Source organism: Halichoerus grypus, chromosome 12 (assembly GCF_964656455.1).
Source record: "Halichoerus grypus chromosome 12, mHalGry1.hap1.1, whole genome shotgun sequence".
Taxonomy (NCBI): domain Eukaryota; kingdom Metazoa; phylum Chordata; class Mammalia; order Carnivora; family Phocidae; genus Halichoerus; species Halichoerus grypus.
This window is the reverse complement of record NC_135723.1, coordinates 96,658,564-96,685,817: the sequence shown is the minus strand read 5'-3', so window position 1 is coordinate 96,685,817 and position 27,254 is coordinate 96,658,564.

The window sequence follows — 27,254 nt, the reverse complement described above, 5'->3', positions numbered from 1 at the left end:
TGGGGTTACTGATTTCATTTCCTCCAGGTATATGCCCAGAGTGGGATTGCTGGATTGTATGATGCTCTATTTTTAGTTATTTGAGGAAGTGATATACTCATTTTCATAATTGCTCTAAAAATCTGTATTCCCATCAAGAGTGTACAAGTGTTCTAGTTTCTCGACACCCTAACATTTGATGTCTTTTATTTTTTTGATAATATCCATTCTAACAGGTATAATGAGGTGATACCTCATTGTAGTTTTCATTTGCATTTCCCTGATGATTAGTCATGTTGACCACCTTTTCATGTACCTATTGGCCATTTGTATCTCTTTTTTGGAAAAAGATGTATTCAGGTCCTTTGCTCATTTTAAAGATTGGATTGTTTGATTACTGCTATTGAATTATATGCACTTCTTATATACTTTGGATATTAACCTCTTACCAGATATACAGTTTGCAAATATTTCTTCCCAAACCATAAGCTGCCCTTTTCTTGTGTTGGTTGTTTCATTTGCTGTGCAGAAGATTTTAGTTTGATGTAGTCTCATTTATTTTTGATTCTGTTGCTTGAGCTTTTCATGTCCTACGCAAAAATCATTGCCACGGCCTGTTGGGTTTGGCCAGCAAACCTTGAGGCAGTGAATGAAAAGATTACTCCAGACACTTAAATGGGAGAAAGGAGAGGGCGAGGGAACCAGTCGCTCTAGTGGCAAAAGGTCCTGAGCCAGTCTTAGTCTCCACTTTTATTGCAGGTCTTATCAATATATCAAGTAAGAGCAGAAAAATAGAAAGGAATGTTAGGCACAGACATATGGGGCAATGATTGAAGTAAGTGGTGTTTGTGATGTGGGTGCAGGCTAAGGGTATGACAAACACATGACCATAAGGTGAGAGTGTTCTTCATCTGCTCCCTAGGTGAGAGCGTTGAGCCCAGTAAGGATCTGGCTGCTTTCAGCTCAGAAACTTTAAAGGAGACCAAGTGTTCCAGGCATTCCTCCTTCGCTTTTCAATCAGTCTCGCCTCGGGAGACGTATCTCATTTAAATCTTATCTATCCAGACACTATGAATCCCCACAAAGGCCAATGTCAAGGAACTTTTTTTTTTTTTTTTTTTTTTCTTTTAGGAGTTCTGCAGTTTTCAGTTTCATGTTTAAATCTTTAATCTGTTTTGTTTTTTGTGCGGGGTGTAAGATAAGGGTTCAATTTCATTCTTTTGCATATAGATATGCAGTTTTCCCAGCACCATTTATTAAGGACACCATTCTTTCTTCCATCTGTATATATTTAACAACACTACTCCATTGTTTCTCAGAGTTTTCCTTGAAATACTCTGCCATGGGATAAGCTGACAGGAACATGTTCCAATGCTTAATAAATTTGGGAAGCTCTACACATTCTTCAGAGATTTTAGTTGTACATTTACATATTAAGGCCCTATGAACCCCTGCAGTAAGGAAACCTATGTTACTATTTTATCCCAGTCTTCCAAAGCTAGTTGCTTATAAATTTTTTAAAAATCTTGTTAAAATGTATCTGCATCTTACAAAGTAATGGTCTGTGGAACATATTTTGGGAATCACTGATTTAAACCAAGGATATAGCAAATGAATGGGGTTTGTTCTTTGAGTGGTAATGGGTCTATTTCTGGAATCTCTTTTCTTAGTATTTTTCTCTCTTCATTCTACATTGTTTCAATTACCACACCTTTATAGAAAATCTTGACATGAAATAGTGTTGGCCTTATACCTTTGTTGCTCTCTTAAAATATCATTTTAGTTATTTGAGATCTTTTTCATTTTCATGTAAACTTTAGAAGCAACCTGACCGTTTTTTCAAAAAGCTACTGAGATTTTGACTGGGATGAATTGATATATAGATATCTATCTATAGATAGATCAATATAGAGAGAGGGAAAATAAATGTAAAACTTACTATATCTAGGAGCAATGTTTATATTAGTTTGTAAGGGCAATGAATGACCAAATAAAGAAAATGTGGCATGCATATTGTAAACTGGTTCCCTCGCCCTCTCCTTTCGCCCATTTAAGTATCCCACAAAGTATCACAAAATGAGTGTCTTAAACACAAAAATGTATTATCTCACAGTTCTGGAGGCTAGAAGTCCAGGATTAAGTTGTTGGCAGGGTCATACTTCCTCTGAAAGTATGAGGGCATGATCTTTTCCATGCCTTTTTCCTAGCTTCTCTAAGTTTCTTGACTTGTGGCATTGAAACTCCAATTTCACATGATGTTCTCTTTTTGTGCATTGCTGTATCCAAATTTCCCATTTTATAAGAATACAGCCATATAGGATTGGGGACCTACATTACTCCAGTATGTTCTCATCTTAACTAATTACATCTGCAATGACCCTATTTCTGAGCAAGAAAAAATTCTTTGGTACTTGGGATTAAGATTTCAGCATGTGAATTTTTAAGGGACATAATTCAACCCAAAACAGTGTTTATGTATAGATTTCATACGATTGTCTATGTATCCAATCATGTCATCTTCCAATAATGAGAGTTCAACTTCTTCCTTTACACTTCATGCCTTTCATGTCTTTTTCTTATCTTACTGTATGACTAGGATTTCCAGCACAATATGGAATAGAAGTGGTGAAAGTCCATATGAGTGTTTTCTTTATCTTAGGAGAAAACATTCAATATTTTACCATTAAGTTCAATGTTAGACACAGGTTTTTCATAGATGTCTTATAAAAGATGAATGAATGCCTTCAATTCCAAATTTGATAAGATTTTTAATATAGTTTATATTGAATTTTTCAAATACTTTCAAATACACATATGGCAGTGATGATACAATGTTTCTACATTACCGTTTTACAGTTAATTTTTTTTATTGTTGTGTTAATCCCCATACATTACATCATTAGTTTCAGATGTAGTGTTCCATGATTCATTGTTTGTGCATAACACCCAGTGCTCCATGCAGAACGTGCCCTCCTCAATACCCATCACCAGGCTAACCCATCCTCCCACCCCCCTCCCCTCTAGAACCCTGTTTGTTTTTCAGAGTCCATTGTCTCTCATGGTTCATCTCCCCCTCTGATTTCCCCCCTTCATTCTTCCCCTCCTGCTATCTTCTTCTTTTTTTTTTTTTCTTAACATATATTGCATTATTTGTTTCAGAGGTACAGATCTGAGATTCAACAGTCTTGCACAATTCACAGCGCTTACCAGAGCATATACCCTCCCCAGCGTCTATCACCCAGTCACCCCATCCCTCCCACCTCCCACCACTCCAGCAACCCTCAGTTTGTTTCCTGAGATTAAGAATTCCTCATATCAGTGAGGTCATATGATACATGTTTTTCTCTGTTTGACTTATTTCGCTCAGCATAATACACTCCAGTTCCATCCACGTCGTTGCAAATGGCAAGATCTCATTCCTTTTAATGGCTGCATAATATTCCATTGTATATATATACCACATCTTCTTTACCCATTAATCTGTTGATGGACATCTTGGCTCTTTCCACAGTTTGGCTATTGTGGACATTGATGCTATAAACATCGGGGTGCACATACCCTTTCGGATCCCTACTTTTGTATCTTTGGGGTAAATACCCAGTAGTGCAATTGCTGGATCGTATGGTAGCTCTATTTTCAACTTTTTGAGGAACCTCCATACTGTTTTCCAGAGTGGCTGCACCAGCTTGCATTCCCACCAACAGTGTAGGAGGGTTCCCCTTTCTCCGCATCCCCGCCAACATCTGTCATTTCCTGACTTGTTAATTTTAGCCATTCTGACTGGTGTGAGGTGGTATCTCATTGAGGTTTTGATTTGGATTTCCCTGATGCCGAGCGATGTTGAGCACTTTTTCATGTGTCTGTTGGCCATTTGGATGTCTTCTTTGGAAAAATGTCTGTTCATGTCTTCTGCCCATTTCTTGATTGGATTCTTTGTTCTTTGGGTTTGATAAGTTCTTTATAGATTTTGGATACTAGCCCTTTATCTGATATGTCATTTGCAAATATCTTCTCCCATTCTGTCGGTTGTCTTTTGGTTTTGTTGACTGTTTCCTTTGCTCTGCAAAAGTTTTTTAACTTGATGAAGTCTCAATAGTTAATTTTTGCTCTTGCTTCCCTTGCCTTTGGCGATGTTTCTAGGAAGAAGTTGCTGCGGCTGAGGTCGAAGAGGTTGCTGCCTGTGTTCTCTTTTAGGATTTTGATGGACTCCTGTCTCACATTGAGGTCTTTCAACCATTTGGAGTCTATTTTTGTGTGTGGTGTAAGGAAATGGTCCAGTTTCATTCTTCTGCATGTGGCTGTCCAATTTTCCCAACACCATTTGTTGAAGAGACTGTCTTTTTTCCATTGGACATTCTTTCCTGCTTTGTCGAAGATGAGTTGACCATAGAGTTGAGGGTCCATTTCTGGGCTCTCTATTCTGTTCCATTGATCTATGTGTCTGTTTTTGTGCCAGTACCATACTGTCTTGATGATGACAGCTTTGTAATAGAGCTGGAAGTCCGGAAGTGTGTTGGCGCCAGTTTTGCTTTTCTTTTTCAACATTCCTCTGGCTATTTGGGGTCTTTTCTGGTTCCATACAAATTTGAGGATTATTTGTTCCATTTCTTTGAAAAAAGTGGATGGTATTTTGATGGGGATTGCATTGAATGTGTAGATTGCTCTAGGTAGGATTGACATCTTCACAATATTTGTTCTTCCAATCCATGAGCATGGAACGTTTTTCCATTTCTTTGTGTCTTCCTCAATTTCTTTCATGAGTATTTGATAGTTTTCTGAGTACAGATCCTTTGCCTCTTTGGTTAGATTTATTCCTAGATATCTTATGGTTTTGGGTGAGAGTGTAAATGGGATCGACTCCTTAATTTCTCTTTCTTCTGTCTTGTTGTTGGTGTATAGGAATGCCACTGACTTCTGTGCATTGATTTTATATCCTGCCACTTTACTGAATTCCTATATGAGTTCTAGCAGTTTTGGGGTGGAGTCTTTGGGGTTTTCCACATAAAGTATCATATCATCTGCAGAGAGTGAGAGTTTGACTTCTTCTTTGCCAATTTGGATGCCTTTTATTTCTTTTTGTTGTCTGATTGCTGTGGCTAGGACTTCTAGTACTATGTTGAATAGCACTGGTGATAGCGGACATCCCTGCCGCGTTCCTGACCTTAGGGGGAAAGCTCTCAGTTTTTCCCCATTGAGAATGATACTCACTGTAGGTTTTTCATAGATGGCTTTTATGATATTGAGGTATGTACCCTCTATGCCTATACTCTGAAGAGTTTTGAACAAGAAAGGATGCTGTACTTTTGTCAAATGCTTTTTCTGCATCTATTGAGAGGATCATATGATTTTTGTTCTTTCTTTTGTTAATGTATTGTATCACGTTGATTGATTTGCGGATGTTGAACCAACCTTGCAGCCCAGGGATAAATCCCACTTGGTCGTGGTGAATAATCCTTTTAATGTACTGTTGGATCCTATTGGCTAGTATTTTGGTGAGAATTTTTGCATCCATGTTCATCAGGGATATTGGTCTGTAATTCTTCTTTTTGATGGGGTCTTTGTCTGGTTTTGGGATCAAGGTAATGGTGGCCTCACAAAACGAGTTTGGAAGTTTTCCTTCCATTTCTATTTTTTGGAACAGTTTCAGAAGAATAGGTATTAATTCTTCTTTAAATGTTTGGTAGAATTCTCCTGGGAAGCCATCTGGCCCTGGGCTTTTGTTTTTTGGGAGATTTTTGATGACTGCTTCAATTTCCTTAGTGGTTATAGGTCTCTTCAGGTTTTCTATTTCTTCCTGGTTCAGTTTTGGTAGTTGATACATCTCTAGGAATGCATCCATTTCTTCCAGGTTATCGAATTTGCTGGCATAGAGTTGCTCATAATATGTTCTTATAATTGTTTGTATTTCTTTGGTGTTGGTTGTGATCTCTCCTCTTTCATTCATGATTTTGTTGATTTGGGTCATTTCTCTTTTCTTTTTGATAAGTCTGCCAGGGGTTTATCAATCTTGTTAATTCTTTCAAAGAACCAGCTCCTAGTTTACAGTTAATTTTTACCTGCTGAACCAGGTTTGTATTCCAGGGATAAATACACCGAGTTTATCATTGATAAAACTTACTATTGAATCTCTCTTGGTGTGGAATTTTGTTGGTGGGAAGATTTTTTTTAACTAAAAGATCAGTTTTTAATAGATATAAATATATTGAAATTATCTGTTCAATTTCTTTTTTTATTATTGTTATGTTAATCACCATACATTACATCATTAGTTTTTGATGTAGTGTTCCATGATTCATTGTTTGCATATAATACCCAGTGCTCCATTCAGTACATGCCCTCTTTAATACCCATCACCAGGCCAGGCCATCATCCCACTCCCCTACCCCCCAGAACCCCAGTTTGTTTCTCAGAGTCCATAGTCTCTCATGGTTTGTCTCCCCCTCTAATTTCCCCCCCTTCATTCTTCCCTTCCTGCTGTCTTCTTCTTCTTTTTTTTTTTTAACATATACCATATTATTTGTTTCAGAGGTACAGGTCTGTGATTCAACAGTCTTACATAATTCACTGCGCTCACCATAGCACATACATACATATGATGTTGACACTGGGGAGGGTCTGTACAATTTCTTATTTCAATTTTGTTTACTTTTATTTTTTTAAGTAAATAGTCTTTATTGTTAGGAAGCTCTTCAAAATACTTCTTTACATTTCTTTAATGACAGTTTGATTTTGGTATTATCTTGCATTGAATACAATGGTAAGTTATCTTTATTTTTTTTTTATTTCCAAACAGCCTTACTAAGAGTTTATAAATTTAATTAAAATCTCAAAGACCATTATTTTGACATTATTGGTTTCCTTAATATGTTATCTGTTGTGTTACTTTACTCCTTTATTTTGTGATTATTTGTATTTAATATGCCCTTCTGTTTCTAGCATATGAAGTGGAAGCATAAATCATTGATTTTTAACTTTTCTAAGTAGACTTCTACTGCAATGCATTTCCTTGCAATCACTGCTTTAGCTACAATCTACAAATTTTAATATGATGTATTTTCATCTTCAGCAAGTGCTTTGTGATTCCTTTTTTGATCCTTGTAGTATTTGGAAGTGTGCTGTTTAATTTCAAAACATTTTAGGATTTTGCAGATATTTTATTCTTATTTATAATTTAATACTGCTATTATTATAAAACTTATACTGTATGATATTATTACTTTGAAAAGTATAGACATTTATCTATTGGCCCAGCCAATGAAAAGTATTGGTTAATAGTCCATGTGCACTTGAAAAGCATATGCGTTATGCTGTTGTTGGGTACAATAATTTATAAACATCAATTTTGTGGAAACTAAGTGTTCATCAGTGGATGAATAGATAAAATGTGGTGTGTGTGTATGTGTGTGTAAAATTTAATATTCAGCCATGAGAAAGAAAGAAATCCTGTCACTTGTAATAACATAGATGGACCTTGAGGTCATTATGGTGAGATAAGTCAGACAGAGAAAGATAAATACTGTATGATATCACTTATATATAAAATATAAAAAAGCCGAACTCATAAAAATGGAGTAAAATGGTGGTTACCAGATGCTTGTGGGCAGCAGAATACAAGAGATGCTGTTTAAGGGTACAAATTTGCAAGTAGTAGATAAGTCCTGGAAATCTAAATCAAAGTATAGTCAAATATAGACAACAGTATTTATTATAATAAAAAAATTGGTGATGTAATAGAGTGATAGAGGTGCTATCACTATACAAAATATATCAATTTTGTCAAATTTGCTGGTAATATGGTTCAAATCACATCATTACTGAGTTCTATCAGTTACTGAGAAAGCGGTGTTAAAATAACCAATTTTGATTGTAGGTATATATACATCTTTCTTGATTCTGTTAGTATTTTCTATATATATTTTGAAGTTCTTGCTTTAGGTGTCTTTGCATTTCGGGTTAAGTTTTCTTGGTGAATTATCATTATGGAATGTCTTTTTTTTAAGATTATATTAATTTTTTTTGAGAGAGAGAGATAGAGACAGAGATAGCGAGAGAGCACAAGCAGGGAGGAGAGGGAGAAGCAGGCTCCCGCTGAGCAGGGAGCCTGATGTGTGGCTCAATCCGAGGACCCTGGGATCATGACCTGAACCAAAGGCAGATGCTTGACTGACTAAGCCACCCAGGTGCCCCAGGGAATGTCTCTTTTTATCACTGATAATATTGTCTTAACACCTACATTATCAGATACTAACAGCTATCCTAGCTTGTTTTATGCTTATTGTGGTTAATTTTTTTGTCAACTTGACTGAGTATTGAGGTTCCCAGATATTTTGTCAAACATTATTCCTGGTGTGTCTATGAGGATGTTGCTGGATGAGATTAATACATTAATCGATAGAATGAGTAATGCTCCCCCAAATGCGGGCCTCAATTTTGTGAAGACCTGAATGAACAAAAGGGCTGACCCTCCTCATGCCTGTCTTTGAATAGGGACATTGTTTTTTCCTGTCTCCTTTTTAATATTTTATTTATTTAGAGAGAGCAAGCGTGTGTTGTGAGAGGGGCAGAGGGAGAGGAAGAATCTCAAGCAGACTGCACGCTGAGGGCAGAGCCCCATGTGGGATTCAATCTCACGACCCTAGATCATGACCCGAGCTGAAATCAAGAGCTGGGTGCTTAACTGACTGGGCCACCCAGGTGCCTTTCCCTGCCTTCTTTCAGACTGGAACTATATCATTGGCTCTTCCTGGTCTCCAGCTTGCCAATTGCAGATCCTTGGACTTGTCAACTTTTATAATCATGTGAGTCAATTCCTTATAATATATATGTCAACTGTATGCCGAAAATATGTGTATGTATCCCTTTGGTCCTGTTTCTCCAGAGAATCTTAATCTGTTAGTCCATTCAGGCAGTTACAACAATAACATACACTGGGTGGCTTAAATAACAAAGCTTTTTTTCTCACTCTTCTGGAGGCTGGGACATCAAAACCAAAGTGTTGGCAGATTCCTTGTCTGGTGAGTGCCCACTTCCTGATTCATAGATGGTCATTTTCCCATTGTGTCCTCATATGGCAGAAGGAGAAAGGGTCTCCTTTATATTGACACCAATGCTATTCATGAGGAATCCTCCCTCAGGACCTAATTACATCCCAAAGGCCCACCTCTCAATAAGATCACATTGGGGATTATAATTAAAACATGAATTTTGGTGAGACACAAACATTCAGTCTATAGCACTATCTTTTATTAATCTACTTTCAGCTTCTCTTTCACATATACATATGTAAATTTGCTCTTTTAACAGTCCTGGTATTTTTCTCCCTGTGTTACAATCTGTGCCTATTATGGCAAATGTTTAGCCACTTAAAAATAAATAAAGACTGACATTGTTGAGTTTAAGTCAACCATGTTAGTATTTGTTGTGTATTTTTCCCATTTGTGCTTTGTTCCTTTATTCCTATGTTCCTAACTTCTTTTAGGTGTTTTGAATATTTTCCTAGTATTCTGTTTTATGTTCTCTATGTCCCTTTAGCTATATTTATTTTATGTTGATTGTTCTAAAGATTTAAATATTCATTTTGCACTTCTAATTTTAAATGAATAAAATAGCCTAATTACAACACCTCATTTATGTTTTATGCTGTTTTTGTCATTTGTTTTACTTACAAAATGGTGGTATTTTGCCTAAAGTAGTAAGTTGCTTTTGGAAAAAATATAGAATATTTTTATGTACATACAATCACTCTTTATTCTGTATCTTAAGGTTTCAATGTGATATCATCACCATCTTCCCTGGAAAACTTCTCATACTTATGTGGATATATATGTCTGCTGGATATATATGTCTGATATCTCTCATTTTTGTGTTTCTGAAAATGTCTTAATTTTTCTTTCATTTAGAGAATTTTTGCTATATGTAGAATTCTGAGTTAGCAATCTCTTCATCCTCTATCATTTTGATTGAGAAGTCATCCATCTGTCCTTAATTATATCCTTTTACTTAATATGACCATCCTCAATATAACTGTTTTTAAAAGTTACTCTTTATCTTTCCTATTCACAAGTGTAACTATAATATGCTTTATTATGGTTTTCCCTGAATTTATCCTGCTTGGGATTCCTTTGATTCTTGGATTTGAGGTTTGATTTTTTTTTTTAATTTTGCAAAATCTTAGTCACTATTCTCTCTTTCTGGCATTCCAATTATATTTTATATTTTATTTAATGTTCAAAAGTCTCAGATTCCGTTACATTTTCTTAATTTTATCTGTAATGACCTTCTAATTCATGGCCTCTTTCCTCTGTTGTCTTCAATCTACTACTGTTAAGACCATCAAATGAATTATTATTTCTGATATACAATTTTTCATAGGTAGCATTGTCATTTTTTTGAGAGGGAAGTTTCATTTATCTTTGATGAAATTTCCCATCTGTTAATTCATGTTTAACTTGTTTAACATTTATCATAGTTACTTGAAAGTCTCATCTGGGTATTTGTGAGTGTGCTTTTACTGACTGATTTTTCCCTTAATCATGTTTAACACCTTTCTTCCCTTTTATCATCACTTAAGCAATATTTATCTTCAGGAAGGACACATTAGTATTATCATTGTCACAGCTTTAGGCAGAGAGCTGAGTTAAAGTTAATCTGCAGCGATTTGGGTTTAAATTTTGTTGTAGGTTTAATTGGATTAATTATCCCACTAGGTGTGAATATTTTGAAGTCATGAATTATGGTATATCCTGAGAGGGACTTGAGATCTTAGAAACAGTAAGACTCTAGAGATTTCTTTTTGCTTTATATATCAGGTGCCAGCTTTGCAAATTATGGTGAATTCTCCTGTTTTTAATATAGTTATCAGGTTTTACATTGCTAGGGAATTTCCTTTGCTCTCTATCCTTATTCTAATCTTTCTACATCTTGATAGATCTCTCACCATCCTATGGCACTGCCCACAGACTTTGGAGATTTACTGCAATGCTCTCAGTGGAGAGTCTCAGAAATATTTCTGTTTCGGGGCACCTGGGTGGCTCAGATGGTTAAGCGTCTGCCTTCGGCTCAGGTCATGATCCCAGGGGTCCTGGGATCAAGCCCCGCATCGGGCTCCTTGCTCAGCAGGAAGCCTGCTTCTCCCTCTCCTTCTCCTGCTCCCCCTGCTTGTGCTCTCTCGCTCTGTCAAATAAATAAATAAAATCTTTAAAAAAAAAAAAAAGAAATATTTCTGTTTTGCTCATGTGCTCTACCACCATCTTATGTATTCAAGTATTTCATGATCTCTCCATTCTCTCCACTTCTCAACACTTCTTCCTTCCGTACATGTACACTTTTCTAGTGTATCAGTGGTGCATTTTCATGCCCACTCATGCTTCTGCAACACCTTCAAGTTCATGGCTCACGTAGTTAAGTTCCATGGATCCTACAGAAGGTTCAAACATTCCTCAATTAAGAGAGTCCAATTGCTTATGCACAGCCACTCTTACATAAAGCAGCTTTTATTAATTGTTTTCATCCAAAACATCTTTGTCTTAATATTTTGGTCTCCTCACAACTTTTTTATTTTGCATTACATATAGAATCATGGAAATTGCTCTAGCATTTCACTTCTCCTAAGTAATATATAAATTCTCAAGGAGGATAACCTTTTGTTTTTTATCTTGAGTGCCCCCCGTACCCAACACACACATGTGATTTTCTCTTTAGAGGGTAGAAAAGGGTGAAATACTGAGCTGATAAAGAGGAGAGACTGTGAACATTTATAGATGAATTTATTTATCCCGCTGTGCTACAATCCTTTGTATATGCTGCTCTATATATGGCTTATACTTTCCACTATACTTTCCCCTGGTGTCTGAGTATTTAATTATATGTAACTACTTGTCTATAATCATATTCTCTTTTAAAATGTGATCTCATTTATGGTAAACAATGTATCTCTGTCATTTGTCTAAGTACAAGCCATTTCACAGTGCTTCACAGTAAGTGATGGGCACATGCTTCCTGAACAGAATTTCATTAAATTACTTGTGTAGTTTGAGGAGCCATAAACATAAAGGTAGAAAGTATTATAATATCAGGTGGTAGATAGATGGTATCAGAGCTATCTGCTAAGTCTTTTTTGTTATATTTTCCTTTTTGTTGTAGCTCTATAATTGTTTCCCCTCAAATTTCCAGATGTTATATTTAATGCTAGTATTCAGTTGAAGATTATACCTCATATTAAGTGAGAAGTGATTATATATGAAAGGAATTAGAAAAGGAGCTGCAGCTCAGAAAATAGAGCAATATTGAGATGCAAAAGAAAACACTGGGAACAGAAACCAATATGTGTATAACGTAACACTGTGTTGATGAGAACTGAATGTTAAATAGAATGAAAATACCAGTTAGAGGTTGTGCATGGTTCCCATTTTTAAAGTAATTACTGAAATTTAATTTTGGTAGCTTAAGAGTTCCTATGTATAGGAAACATCTCTTTATTATAATTTTACATGTAAATGTCAAAGTATATTACCTGCTATTGTTCTTAGAATAACTCAGATTCAGGGAAGTATTCCAGTGGCATATTTTTAAGAGTTATCTGTTACCACTTCTGTCTGATAATTTTGTATATGAATGCATTTAGCATAAAATGCTACTGCGAATTTAAGGAATACTCCCCTAAATATTTGTTGTATGCCAAAAGTGTTTGTTTTATAAAAGTATGTGTGTTTGTGTATATTCTAAACATTTGTGCATTCCCCAAACTAATGCAAAGACCCATGTTAAGATCAGGCTTTTAAAAATCTTATTAATGGAATATTGGAAGACTGGTAAAAAAAATCTGACATTGGCTCAATACTTCCTGAACTAGATGACTTGTGCCTAATATGTAATACAGTTTAATAGTTGATAATGTAGGCCTTCAGAAAGTGTACTCTAACACTATTGGGAATTTATTCTATGGAATATAGTGGCAGGAGAAGTATTCTGTGGGAAAAAACTGGAGTAATCACTTTTGTAATATTAATTATGAACAGTCAGGGAATAAAGTGAATATTGGAATGAGGGGAGTTTGCCTGCATATTTTAGGGCCTAAAATAAAAACTGTGAAGACATTTGGAGAAGGCTAATGACAGATACTAAAGTGGGACCCACAATAAGGAGGAAAAGAAGAACCCCCACATTATATTTGGAACTGTGGACTCTAAAAGAAACTATTTTTAATAGCAGCTTTACATTGCTCTCCATTTGAATTTCCCTTAGCCCCAAAACATAAGGAAAGCTTTCTAAAAGTCACAGCCTAGACTTAGCTGTACTATGACTTATTATGTAAAAAAGTCTCCCCACTTCAAGTCAGAAGGAGAAGAGCAGAAGAAATCAATAGGAAAATAGCTATGTCCAATAAAATATCAGTATGCTGTGGAGGTTCAACATTAGAGACAGCCACCAGCAGGACTAGAAGGGCAGGTGTAACTTAAGGACCCTAGAAGCTTTAGGGGGTACACGGTTGGGGATTCACTGATTTTATGATAGGTCCAAGAATGTGAATTTCTCACAGGTTGCCAGTGAGTTTCTCTGCCATAATAACTTGTGCATATATATAGAAATTTTATTTAATTTCAGGCCAGTGACATATGGGTTAGGTAATTAAAAGAGATAGGAGAGTGATAAAATGAGATACAAGAAAAGGTATACAAAGTTATTCTCATGCCTTGCAATTACAGATCCACATTAGGAAAGGTAAGGAACTTACCCAAGGTCAATACAGCCAGTGGCTGTGGGGACTGGGATGTGAACCCTCTGATCTGTGCTTTTAGTACCGCGTCTACTGCCTTCGGCGGGAGTGAGGCACAAGAATCCTAGAAGTGGATAAGGCTCATTCTCCACTTGATAAACTGATTTTTTATATATATTTTTACAGCAATCTTTTTTTCAGAATCCCTATTTTCATTGTTCCAGTTTAGTTTTTCATCTTTCATATGGTTCTAATTCCAAGACTTTGAAATCCTTGAAGGTAAATGCTAGTTTTATTTCACCTTTAAAACCCTGGAATTTGGTAAGCTGATTTTAACTGTTGGATACATGTCATTTGAATCTGGAATGGAGCCATTTACTACAGTAAAAATTCAATGAGGAGTTCTGATACAAGATGGCGATTTTAGTGGGATCCTAAACTTACCTCCTCACACGGACACACCTTATCTACAGCTACATTCAGAACAGTTTCCTCTGAAAAACCCAAAACTAGCTGAGTGGACCTTCCACATTGGGTAAATGAAGAAAAAATCATATTGAAGCAGGTAAGAGAGGCTGAGACAAAAATCTCATCATTAACTCTAACCCCAATGTGGGATGACCCACAGTTAGGAAGGGAACATAAAACCTTGAGCTTCTCCCTAAGGAGTGAAAGGTTTAAACCCCACATGTAGCACCCCAACTTTTAAGATTTACACCTGAGAGATGAGCCTCCAAGTCCTCTGTTTTTGAAAGCCAAAGGGTCTTGTAGTTAATTAAGAATCATTTTTTAAGGGTTCATGCATATAGACACAGCTGCCCCAGGCCCCATACAGAGACAACTAACTGAAAAGTTCCCAAGACTTTCTATAAAACAAGCTAATTTGCACATCCTAAAGCTCAGCCTGAAGTCACCATCTTTGCACATTCCCTCACTCTACCTTGAGAAAGGAGTTGGTAAACTCATCTGGCACCTAGATTTTTTGTGACTGCTGCCAGGGAACACCTCTAGATTGCCTGGCTCTGGTAGCTAGTGGTGCTCATGTTCATGGATTCAATGGGGCAGTAGCAAAAACAAACAGTTACTTAAAAAATTTTTTTCCAGTATAACTAACATATATTGTTACATTAGTTTCAGGTTTACAGTATAGTGATTGAACAATTCTATACATTACCCAGTGGTCATCACAATAAGTGTTTTCTTAATCCCCATCACTTATTTCACCCATGCCCTGGATCTCCCCTCTGGTAAAAACTTTGTTCTCTATATTTGAATTTTTTTGGTCTTTTTTTCCCCCCTTTGTTCCTTTATCATGTTTCTTAAATTCCACATATGTGGAATTTGTCTTTGTCTTTGTCTTTCTCTGACTGATTTATTTCACCCAGCATTATACCTTCTTAATCCATCCATGTTGTTGGAAATGAAAAGATATCTTTCCTTTTTATGGTTAATATTCCATTGTATCTATATATATACACCACCTCTTCTTTATCCATTCATCTATGGATGGACACTAGAGTTGTTTCCTTAATTTGGCTAATGTAAGTGGTGCTGCAATAAACAGGGGGGGTATCTACCTTTTCAACTGAGTGTTTTGTCTTTTTTGAGTAAATACCCAGTAGTAGAATTACTGGATCATATGATAATTCTATTTTTAATTTTCAAGGAACCTCCATACTGTTTTCCATAGTGGCTGCACTAGTTTATGTCCCCACCAATACTGTATAAGTGTTCTTTTTCCTCCACATCCTCACCAACACTTGCTGTTTCTTGTGTTTTTTTATTTTAACCATCCTGACAGGTATGAGGGGATATGTCTTTGTGGTTTTGATATACATTTCCCTAATGATTAGTGATATACAGCATCTTTTCATGCTTTTTTTTTTGGCCATTGTATGTCTTTGGAGAAAGGTCTGTTTCATCTTCTGTCCATTTAATTGACGTGTGTGTGTGTGTATGTGTTGAGCTGTAAAGTGCTTTATATATTCTGGATATTAACCCCTTATGAGATATATCATTTGCATATATCTTTTCCCATTCAGCAGCTTGTCTTTTAGAATTGTTTCCTTTTTTATGCATAACCTTTTATTTTGATGTTGTCCTAATAGTTTATTTTTGCTTTCCCTTGCCTTAGGAGACAATCTAGAAAAATGTTGCTACAGTCAATGTTAAAGCAGTTACTACCTGTGCTCTCTTCTAGGATTTTTATGGTTTCAGGTCTCACATTTAGGTCTTTATTCCATTTTTAGTTTATTTTTGTGTATGGTATATTAAAGTGATCTAGTTTCATTCATTTGCATGTGGCTGTCCAGTTTTGGCAATACCATTTGTTAAAGAGACTGTCTTTTTCTCATTTCATATTCTTCCCTCCTTTGTTGAAGATTATATACTTGTGTGTTCATTTCTGGGTTTTCTATTCTGTTCTATTGATCTGTGTCTATTTTTGTGCCAGTACCATACTGTTTTGATTACTACAGCTTTGCAGTATATCCTGATATCTGGGATTGTGATTATCTCCAGTTTTCTTCATTTCCAAGATTGCTTGGGCAATTCAGAGGCTTTCAAAATTTCCATACAACTTTAATGATTACTTGTTCTAGTTCTGTGAGAAATGTTGTTGGCATTTTGATAGGATTGCTTTAAATTTGTAGATTGACTAAAGTATAGATGTTTTAATAATATTTGTTCTTCCAATCTAGGAGCATGGAGTATCTTTCCATTTGTTCATGTCATCTTCAGTTTCTTTCACAGATGTTTTATAGTTTTGAGTAGAGGTCTTTCATCTCCTTGGTTAATTTTATTCCTAGGCATTTTATTATTTTTGATATAATTGTAAATGGGACTGTTTTCTTAATTTCTTTCTCCCCCATTAGTATATAGAAATGCAACAGATTTCTGTATATTTTGTATCCTGTAAACTTACTGAATTCATTGATCAGTTCTAGTAGATTTGTTTAGGGGAGTCTGGGGTTTTCTCTATATAGTATCATGTCATCTGCAAATAGTGAAAGTTTTACTTCTTCCTTACCCATTTGGATGCCTTTTATTATTTTTTCTTGTCTGATTGCTGTGGCTAGGACTTCTAGTACAATGTTGAATAAAAGTGAATGGACATCCTTGTTTTGATCTTGGGGAGAAACCTCAGTTTTTCACCATTGAGTTTAATGTCAACTGTGGGTTTTTCATATATGCCCTTTATTATGTTGATATATGTTTCCTCTAAACCAGTTTTGTTGAGGGTTTTTATCATGATGGATGTTGTATTTTGTTAAATGCTTTTCTCCATCTATTGAAATGATCATATAGTTTTTCTCCTTTCTCTTCTTATTATGATGTATCACATTGAATTGTGAATATTGAACCACCCTCGCATCCCAGGAATAAATCCCACTTGATCATGGTGAATGATTTTTTTAATGTGTTAGATTTGGTTTGCTGATATTTTGTTGAAGATTGTTGCATCCATGTTCATCAGGGATATTGGCCTGTATTTTTTTTTTTCTTTTTTTGGTAGTGTCTCTATCTGGTTTTGGTATCAAGGTAATTCTGGCCTCATAAAATGAATTTGGAAGCTTTGTCTATTTTTTGGAATAATTTGAGAATAATAGGTATTAACTCTTCTTTAAATGTTTGGTAGAATTCACCTGTGAAGCTGTCTGATCCTGGGTTTTATGAATTTTTTGATTACTGATTTTCATTGCTGTAATCATTCTGTACAACTTTTCTATTTTTTTCCTGATTCAGTTTTGGGACATTACATGTTTCTAGGTATTTTCTTCTAAGTTGTTCAATTTGCTAGGATATAATTTTTCATAATATTCTTATAATCCTTTGTATTTCTGTGGTGTCAGTTGTTATTTCTCCTCTCATATTTCTGATTTTGTTTGAGTCTTCTTTTTTTTTTTTTTGGATGAGTCTGGTTAAGGGTTTATCAATTTTTTTTTTTTTTTTTTTTTTTACCTACGATGTATTTCTGCTCTAATCTTTATTATATCTTTCTTTCTATTGGTTTGGGGTTTTGTTTGTTCTTTTTCTATCTCCTTTAGGTTTAAGGGTAGGTTCTTTGAGATTTTTCTTGCTTTTTGAGGTAGGCCTGTATCACTATAATCTTCCTTCTTAGAACAGATTTACTGTATCCTAAGTATTGGAACATGGTATTTTATTTTCTTTTCTAAGTAGTTTTTTATTTCCCCTTTGGTCTCTTGGTTGATCCATTCATTGTTTACTAGCATGTTCTTTTAACCTCCTTGTATTTGTGTTCTTTCCAGATTTTTTTCTTGTGGGTGGTTTCTAATTTCATAGGATTATAGTTAGAAGATATACATGATATGACTTCAGTCTTTTTGAATTAGTTGAGACTCACATTGTACATGTTACCCATTGAGGAGAATGTTCCTGTGCACTTGAATGTGTATTCCAGTTTTTTAAGATGGAATGGTCTGAATTTATGTTAGATCCATCTGGTCCAATGTGTCCTTTGAAGGCATTGTTTCCTTGTTGATTTTCTGTTTGGATGGAGTCCCTTACTAAATTTTGTGTTACTATCAACTACTACTTTTTTGTTTGTTAATAGATTTACATATATGGATAGTCCTATTGGATGCATAAATATTTACAATTGTTATATCTATCTTCTTGTTGAATTTTTCCCTTTACAATTGTGTAGTGCCCTTCTTTGTCTCTTGTTACAGTCTTTGTTTTAAAGTCTATTTTGTCTGATAGAAGTGTTGTTTCCCCAGCTTCTTTTGACATCCATTTGCATGATAAATGTGTTCCCATTCCTTCGTTTTCAACCTACATGGGACTTTAGGTCTGAAATGGATCCCTTGTAGGCAGTATATGGATGAGTTGTGCATTTTTATCCATTCAGTCACCCTGTGTCTTTTTTTTTCTTTTTGCTAATAATAATGCTTTTAATTTTGTGTGCTCCATAAAATAATTTTAAAATTACACTAATACATATTTGATTCAGAGATGCAGCAGTGTTATTACGCCATTAATTTTTTTTTTACTTTTTTTTTTGTCTTTTTGTAGTCGTCTGTTGCTTCCATCTCTTGTTCTTTCATGGTTTGTTGGTTTTACTTGGATACCTTTCTCTTTAATTTTTGTACATCTATTAACAGGTTTTGATTTATTATGGTTGTATATAACGTCTTACGCATATATCAGTAGGTTGTGGGACTGCAACTGGAATTGCTTTGGAGGACTCCTACTGAGAATGATTGGATGGGGCTAGGCATGCTGTTAGCAAGTTAGGTGGAGAATGCTTGCATTGGTTCCCACAGGTGTCTGTGTAACTGGGCTGCACAGCGTAAAGACTCCTGCTGTTCCTGTGCTCATTCTGAGATTAGTAAATTAATCTCCTTCCTGTATATCTCAGGTGTTTTTTAAACTGCTGCTTCTATGCTAGATCTCAGTGGAGTTATTTGTTATTCTGGCTCTTTAAGAGGCTGAACTCTCCTATGCCCCCTGGATCTCTCATGACTTTGAAAACCGAAGGGTCTTAAAGCCAAATGTTATAGGGATTCATCTTCCCAGTGTGGGTCCCACGTGTCTGGGGTGGGGTCTGTTCCTCTCCCTTCTCTGTGTTGCCATGTCCCTCCCTTCCCTAGGCAGTCCCATGGGTCAGTTTTGTTCCTCACTGTGTTTCTGCCCTCCCTCCCATTTTCTACTTGCCTCTTCTCTAGCTCTGAAGAATCTGTTCCGGCAGTTTTGGGGACATTTTGTGGGTTCTTTACACCGATGTAGAGGTTTTCCAGGGGTATCAATGGGATGAGGTGAGCTTAGGATCCTCCCATTCTGCCATCTTCCCTGGCTACCGCCTAAAGGTTCTGTGCAGAGGGAACAGACATGAACACTAATACCCCAGTTTTCCACTGAAAGAGATATATTTGCATAATTTAAAACTTGCAGCTTGAGGGTCTGACTTCCAGTCAACCTCAGTCTAGGTGCTGAGATCCTCCCCTTTGGGAGGACATTGACTGACAGATCTTTAGAAGCCCTAAATTAGAAGCCACTAAAAATAAGAGTGCTTGTATAATTACAGAGGTTTGAGAGCTAACTTCAAAAGGCTAGGACATAGTTGAATGATGAGGCTCAAACATTCCTTCACTGGAAGAAGAGGCTGCTTTACCTAACGCCTAGAAACCAACATAGAGAATCAAGGAAAATGAAGAAACAGAAGAATATAATCAAATAGAAAGAGCACAATAAAACCTCAAAAAAAGACTTTACTGAGATACAGGATTTAACTGATAAATTGTTCAAATAACAGATGCATACTGAGTGCAGGAGAAGAGTGGATGAACAAAGAATTTCAACAAGGAGAAAGTATAAGAAAGTACTAAATAGAAGTCACAGAACTGAAGAATACAGTAACTGAACACTACAGTGGAGGGGTTCAACAGCTGACTAGAGAAGAGAAAAAAATACCAGTGACCTGGTAGACAAGGCAGTAGAACTCACTAGCTTAAGGGATTATAGGACAATCTAAGCAGACCAACATTGACATTATAGGAGTCCCAGAAAGAGAAGAGAAAGGAAGGGGAAGAAAACTTATTTTCAGAAATAAAAGGCTGAATACTTTTCTAACCTGGGGAAGGAAACAGACATCCAGATCCAGTAATTTTGGAGAGTTCAAATGAGATCCACATCAAGACATACCATTATTAAAGACAAGGAGAGAATCTGAAAAGGAGCAAGAGAAAAACAACTTGCTACATATGAGAGAACCAGTCCCCCATTCCCACTCCCCCCTCCCCAGCCCCTGTAAGACTATCAGGTTTTTCAGCACAAACTTTGCAGGCCAGAAGGGAGTGGCTAATACCTTAAAAGTGCCAAAAAAAAAAAAAAACTGCCTCCCAAAAGTACTCTTTCCACCAAAGTTGTTCTTCAGATTTAAAGGAAAGGTAAAGAGTTTTCCAAATAAGCAAAAGCTAAAGGAGTGTACCACTACTGGACTGGCCTTGCAAGAAATGTTAAAGGGAATTCTTTAAGCTGAAATGAAAGAGTGCTAATTAATAACAGAAAAACATATGAAAGTATAAGTTTCACTGATAAAGGTGGTAAGTTTTTAGTAACTTTTTAAATTAGTCTGAAGGTTAAAAGGTAAAAGTAACTATAACAATTTGTTAAAAGTATGTAAATTGTGACATCAAAAACAAAATGTTCATGGAGGGGAGTAAAAATGTATAGGCTTAGAGTGTGTTCAAAGTTAGCTTGTTATCAACTTAAAATGGGCTGTTATAAGTCATTTTATGTAAGTCTAATGGTAACCACAGAGCAAAAACCATTGGTACATACATAAAAAATGGAGAGCAAGAAATTTAAGCATAACACTATAGAAAATCATCAAATCACAGAAAAGAGAGGGACGCCTGGGGGCTCAGTCAGTTAAGCGTCTGCCTTCAGCCCAGATCATGATTCCAGGGTCCTGGGATAGAGTCCCACACTGGGAGCCTTGCTCAGCAGGGAGCCTGCTTCTCCCTCTGCCTTCCTGCTGCTCCCACTGCTTGTGCTCTCTCTGACAAAAAAATACTTTTTAAAAAATCACAGAAAAGGGAGCAAGAGGAGAAAACAGGAAGAGAGTACTACAAAACAACCAGAACACAATTAACAAACCAGCACTAAATAGGTACCTATCAATAATTAAGAGTCCAAAGCTGGTGGAAGGAAGGAAATAACAAATATCAGAGTGGGAATAAATGAAATAAAGACTCATAAAGCAGATTAGATTAATGCAACTAAGACATGGCTTCTAAAAAAGATAACCAAAATAGACAAACCTTGGGCTAGATTCACAAAGAAAAAAGAGGGCTCAATATAAGAAATGAGAGACCTTATAACTGATGCCACAGAAATACAAAGGATCATAAAAGACTACTATGAACAACTATACACCAAAAAGTTGGACAACCTAGAAGAAACGTATATATTCCTACAAACCTATACAACCTACCAAGAATGAATGATAAAGAGGAAAGCTTAATAAAGAGATTGAATTAGTAATCAACAACCTCCCAACAAAAAAAGTCCACGACCAGACGGCTTCTCCGCTGAATTCTACTAGCCAAAGAATTATTACTAATTCATCTCTAAATCTTCCAAAAATAATAAGAGAATACTTCCAAAGTCATTTTGTGAGGCCAGCATTACCTTGATACCAAAACCAGACAAGGATGCTGCAAAAATCCCCAACAACCTATTTACAGACAAATTCAAGAATACATTAAGAGAATCATACACTATGATCAAGTGGGATTACTTCCAGGGAAGTAAGGATGGTTCCACATCCATAACTCAATCAGGGTCATACATGATATTAATGTAGAAAAATCATTATCTCAATAGGTGCAGAAAAAGCATTTAACATAATTCAATACCCATTTATGATAAAAACTTTCAACTAGGTGGGTATAGAGGGAATGTACTTCAACATAATAAAGGCTATATATGACAAACCTACAGCTGATATCAAACTCAAGGGTGAAAAGCTCTAAGTTTTTCATATGAATTCAGAAACAAGACAAAATTGTTCACTCTCACTACTTTTATTCAATATAATATTGGAAGTCCTACCCAGAGCAATTAGGGGGGGAAAAAGTCATTTAAATCAGAAAGGAAGAAGTAAAACTATTTGCAAATGACTTGGTATTATATAAGGAAAACCCTTGGGGTGCCTGGGTGGCTCAGTCGTTAAGCATCCGCCTTCGGCTCAGTTCATGATCCCAGTGTCCTGGGATCAAGCCCCATATCAGGCTCCCTGCTCTGCAGGAAGCCTGCTTCTCCCTCTCCCACTCCCCCTGCTTGTGTTCCCTCTCTCACTGTGTCTCTCTCTGACAAATGAATAAAATCTTAAAAAAAAAAAAAAAAAAAAAGAAAACCCTTAAGACTCTAACCCCCCAACACTGTTAGAATAAATGAGTTCAGTAAATTGTGAGATACAGAATATACAAATATCTGTTGTGTTTCTATATACTAACAAATGAACAGAAAGGGAAATTAAGAGAACAGTCCCATGTCCCATTTACCACTGAATCAAAAAGAGTAAAAATACCTAGGAATAAATTTAACCCAGAAGGTGAAATACCTGCACACTCAAAACTTATAAGACATCAATGGAAGAAATTGAAGAAGACACAAATAAATGGAAAGATATTCCATCGTCCTGGATTGATAGAATATTATTAAAATGACCTTCCTACATAAAGCAATCTCTTTGTGAGGTTCAATGCAATTCCTATCAAGTTCCAGTGGTATTTTTCACAAAAATAGAATAAACTATCCTAAAACTTGTATGGAACCAGAAAAAAACCCCAATAAGCAAAGCAATTAAAACCATGCATAGGGTCAGTTAATTTACAACAAATCTCTTCAATAAATAGCGTTGGGAAAACAGAACAACTACATGCAAAAGAATGAAACTAGATGAGGATCTTATACCATACACAAAAATTAACTCAAAATGAATCTAAAACCTGAAAATAAGATCTGAAGCCTTAAGATTCTGAGAAGAACACAAAGTAGTAATTTTCTTGACTTAGGTCTCAAAGATTTGTTGGATTTGATACTAAAAGCAAAGGCAACAAAAATAAATGAATGGGACTACATCAAACTGAAAGTTTCATACACAGCAAAGGAAACAAAATGAAAAGTCAACCTATGAATGGGAGAAAATATTTGTAAATCATCTGATATGGGGTTAATATCCAAAATATATAAAGAACTCCTACAATTCAAAAAGCATCCAATTAAAAAGTGGGCAGGATATACGAATAGACATTTTCCCAAAGAAGACATGCAGATGGACAAACAGGCACATGAAAAGGTGCTCAACATCATTCATCATAAAGAAATGCAAATCGAAACAATGAGATATCACCTCACACTTGCTAGAATGGCTAATATAAAAAAGACAGGCTATAACAAGTGTTGGCAAGGATAATTATTGTTGCACTGTTGAGGGGAATGAAAATTAGTACTATGGAAAACAGTATGAAGGTTCCTCAAAAAATTAAAAACAGAATTACCCTGTGATCCAGAAATTCTGCCTCTGGGTATATACCTGAAGAAAACAAAAACAGTAATTTGAAAAGTTATTTGCATCTACGTATTCATAGCATCATTATTTACAGTAGCCAAGACATGGAACAACCTAAGTGTTCATTGATGGATGAATAAAGAAAATATGGTGTGCGTATATAGATATAAAATGGAATATTATTTATACATGAAAAGAAGAAAATCTTGCCATTTGTGACTACATAGATGGGCCTAGATAGCATAACACTAAGTGAAATCACTCAAAGAAAGACATACTATACGATCTCACTAAAATATGGACTCTAAAAAAAAACAAAAAGAACTCACCTATACAGAAACCAGATTGGTGGTTGCCAGAGTTGGGTGTGGGGGGTTGGTGAAGGGGGTCAAAAGGTACAAAATTCAAGTTATTAAATAGTTAAATCATGGGATGTATTGTACAGCATGATGACTACATTTAATACTATATTGTATATTTGAAAGTTGTTAATAAAGTGAATCTTAAAAGTTCTCATGACAAAATTTTGTATCTATGTGTGGTGATGGTTTTTAACTGGACTTATTGTGATGACCATTTCACAATACAGTTGACCCTTGAACAATGTAGAGGTTTTGGGCCCCAATGTTCCAGCAGTCAAAAAAAAAAAAAAAAAATCTGTGTCTAACTTTTGACTCCTTAAAAACTTAATTACTTATAGCCTACTGTTGACAGGAAACCTTACTGATAACATAAACAGTCAATGAATATGTATTTTCTACGTTATATGTATTGTATGCTGTATTCTTACAATAAACTAGAGAAAAATATTAAGAAAAGCATAAAAGAAAATGCAATTATGGTACTGCATCAAAAGATTTTGGCAATATAAAGTGGACCCAAGCATTTCACACTCACGTTGTTCAGGGGTCAACTGTATATACAAATGTCAAATCATTATGTTGTATACCTGAAATTAATATTATATCAATTATATCTCAAAAAAGGTAATTTATGAAAATGAAACTCTGCTTATTTTCAATGTATTCTGAATTAGAATAAAGGTTTTACAAATACTAAAATAACTATGAAAGTAATTATTTTGAAGGATAAATATAAAGATGCCTAAGCTTTCAACATTATTATGCCTTTTAATGTACAAAGTAAAGAAACTATGTTTAGACAAAAATTCTGCAGGTCAAAAAAACTTCTCACCTCACATACGGACATCAATTCTTGGTAATAGAGAGCTATGTTGAAAAGTAAGGTCAGTGGGATTGCTATAATGGGTAGTAATGTCTGCAGAACATGTGGAAACTTTTTAATATTGATCTGGCTAAACACTATCTTGCCATCATTTTAACTAAGAGAAAAATAAATGTACAGCAATATCACAAAGAATATCTTTTCCCTATTGTTTCTTTAAGACATATATGTAGTTCAAATACTGAAAATTTCCTTTACAAATACATCTTTATTTAATCTCAACAGATATTAACTCTCACAATCTCTAGCAGACCATTGAGGAACTCTGCAGCAGAGATCTTTGCTCAAATTAGAAAGATGGAAATCTTTAGTGGAACATGAAAGATAATTACAAATTAACCTGAGAAAATAAGACTACCTAGGAAGATAATACTAATAAGAACAAAATTAAAGTAAAAATACCACTTTTTTTTCCCTTTAGTGGAATGAAAATGTAATTTCTTATAAAAGATCAATGTAATGGTACATTTGATGGTGAGTTTGTATAAGCTTGATTGATAAGCTCATTAAAATTGGTCATATGTAAAAATTAGATGCTTATAGATCTAAATTTCATAGTTTTAAAAATTTGAATGACACTGGGGAGGGTATGTGTTCTGGTAAGCGCTGTGAATTGTGTAAGACTGTTGAATCTCAGATCTGTACCTCTGAAACAAATAATGCAATATATGTTAAGAAAGAAAAAAAGAAGAAGAAGAATGTAGCAGGAGGGGAAGAATGAAGGGGGGGAAATTGGAGGGGGAGAAGAACCATGAGAGACAATGGACTCTGAAAAACAAACTGAGGGTTCTAGAGGGGAGGGGGGTGGGAGGATGGGTTAGCCTGGTGATGGGTATTGAGGAGGGCACGTTCTGCATGGAGCACTGGGTATTATGCACAAACAATGAATCATGGAACACTATATCTAAAACTAATGATGTAATGTATGGGGATTAACATAACAATAAAAAAAATTAAAAAAAAAAATTTGAATTATTTTCCCATATAATAAAATTGCTTGAATAATCTCTAGAAGAGCATTCTTAAGTAGCCAATTAATGAGGTCATAAACTCACAAAAATTTTAAAGGAAAGAATAGAGCTCTTAAATTAATAAATTCAAAATTACAAAGGCAGGTGGCAGAATTGAGTATTGTGTCAAACTGTTAATATACATAATAATAAAGGTGAGGATAATGGTGAGATTGATATTGGCAAGAGGAGATAACCTTGTAACTTTGAATTCTCAGTTAAATGAAGAGTATTAGCTGAAACTGGCAAAAAAATAAATCTTCAGTTGAGAATATTTTTTTTTCTAGATTGGCTGTCACAAAGGATTTCCATAGTAATTGACCAAACACTTCATTAAACATAGACTCAATTCTCTTTTGTCATTTCATATAGAAATTTCTTGTATTCATATTTACCTCAGTTAAATGAGTCTCTAAGCAAAATATTACATCCATGACACTATTAAAAACAGCACAGTCTAGAAGTGATACACTTTAAATATAAGGACCCACAGAAGCTGAAAGTGAAGGGATGGAGAAATATACCATGATAACAGAAAGTTGAGTAGCTACATTATTTTCAGACAAGAATTTAGAAGTATAAGGAAGGACATAAAGTAATAAAAAGGTCAGTTCTCCAAGAAAACTCTAAACCTCTATGCACCTAACAACAGAACATCAAAATAAATAAATAAAAACAGAACTAAAAGGATATAAACCCACTCTTCTAATTATATTTTTTAATATCTCTTTTTTGGTGATTGATAAACCAAATAGAAAACCAGTAAAAATAAAATTGACCTGAAAAGCACTATCAATTAACTTGATCTAATTATTTAAGAAATTCTCTATCCAACAATAGCAGAATGTACATTTTTCTAAAGCTCACAAAGACCATAAAATAGGACAGATCACATCCTGGCCATAAAACAAACCTTAATTTAAAAGAACATAAATCATATAAAGTATGTTCTCTGGCCACAATGGAATCAATAATTAATAATCTCCTAAAATAGAAAGCAATAGCTCCAGGTTATTTCACTTATGAATTCTGTCAAACATTTAATGAAGAAATGATACCAATAGTCCAAAATCTCATCCAGAAGATAAAAGGAGGGGAAGCACCTTCTAACTCATCTGTGGGGCCAGCATTATCTTAATAACACAACCAGATAAAGATCTTATAAGAAAGGAAAACTTAAGACCAAAAGTATCTGTCATCAATATACATAAAAATTCCTCAACAAAATGTTGGCAAATGGAATCCAACAATGCATAAAGTAATTGTA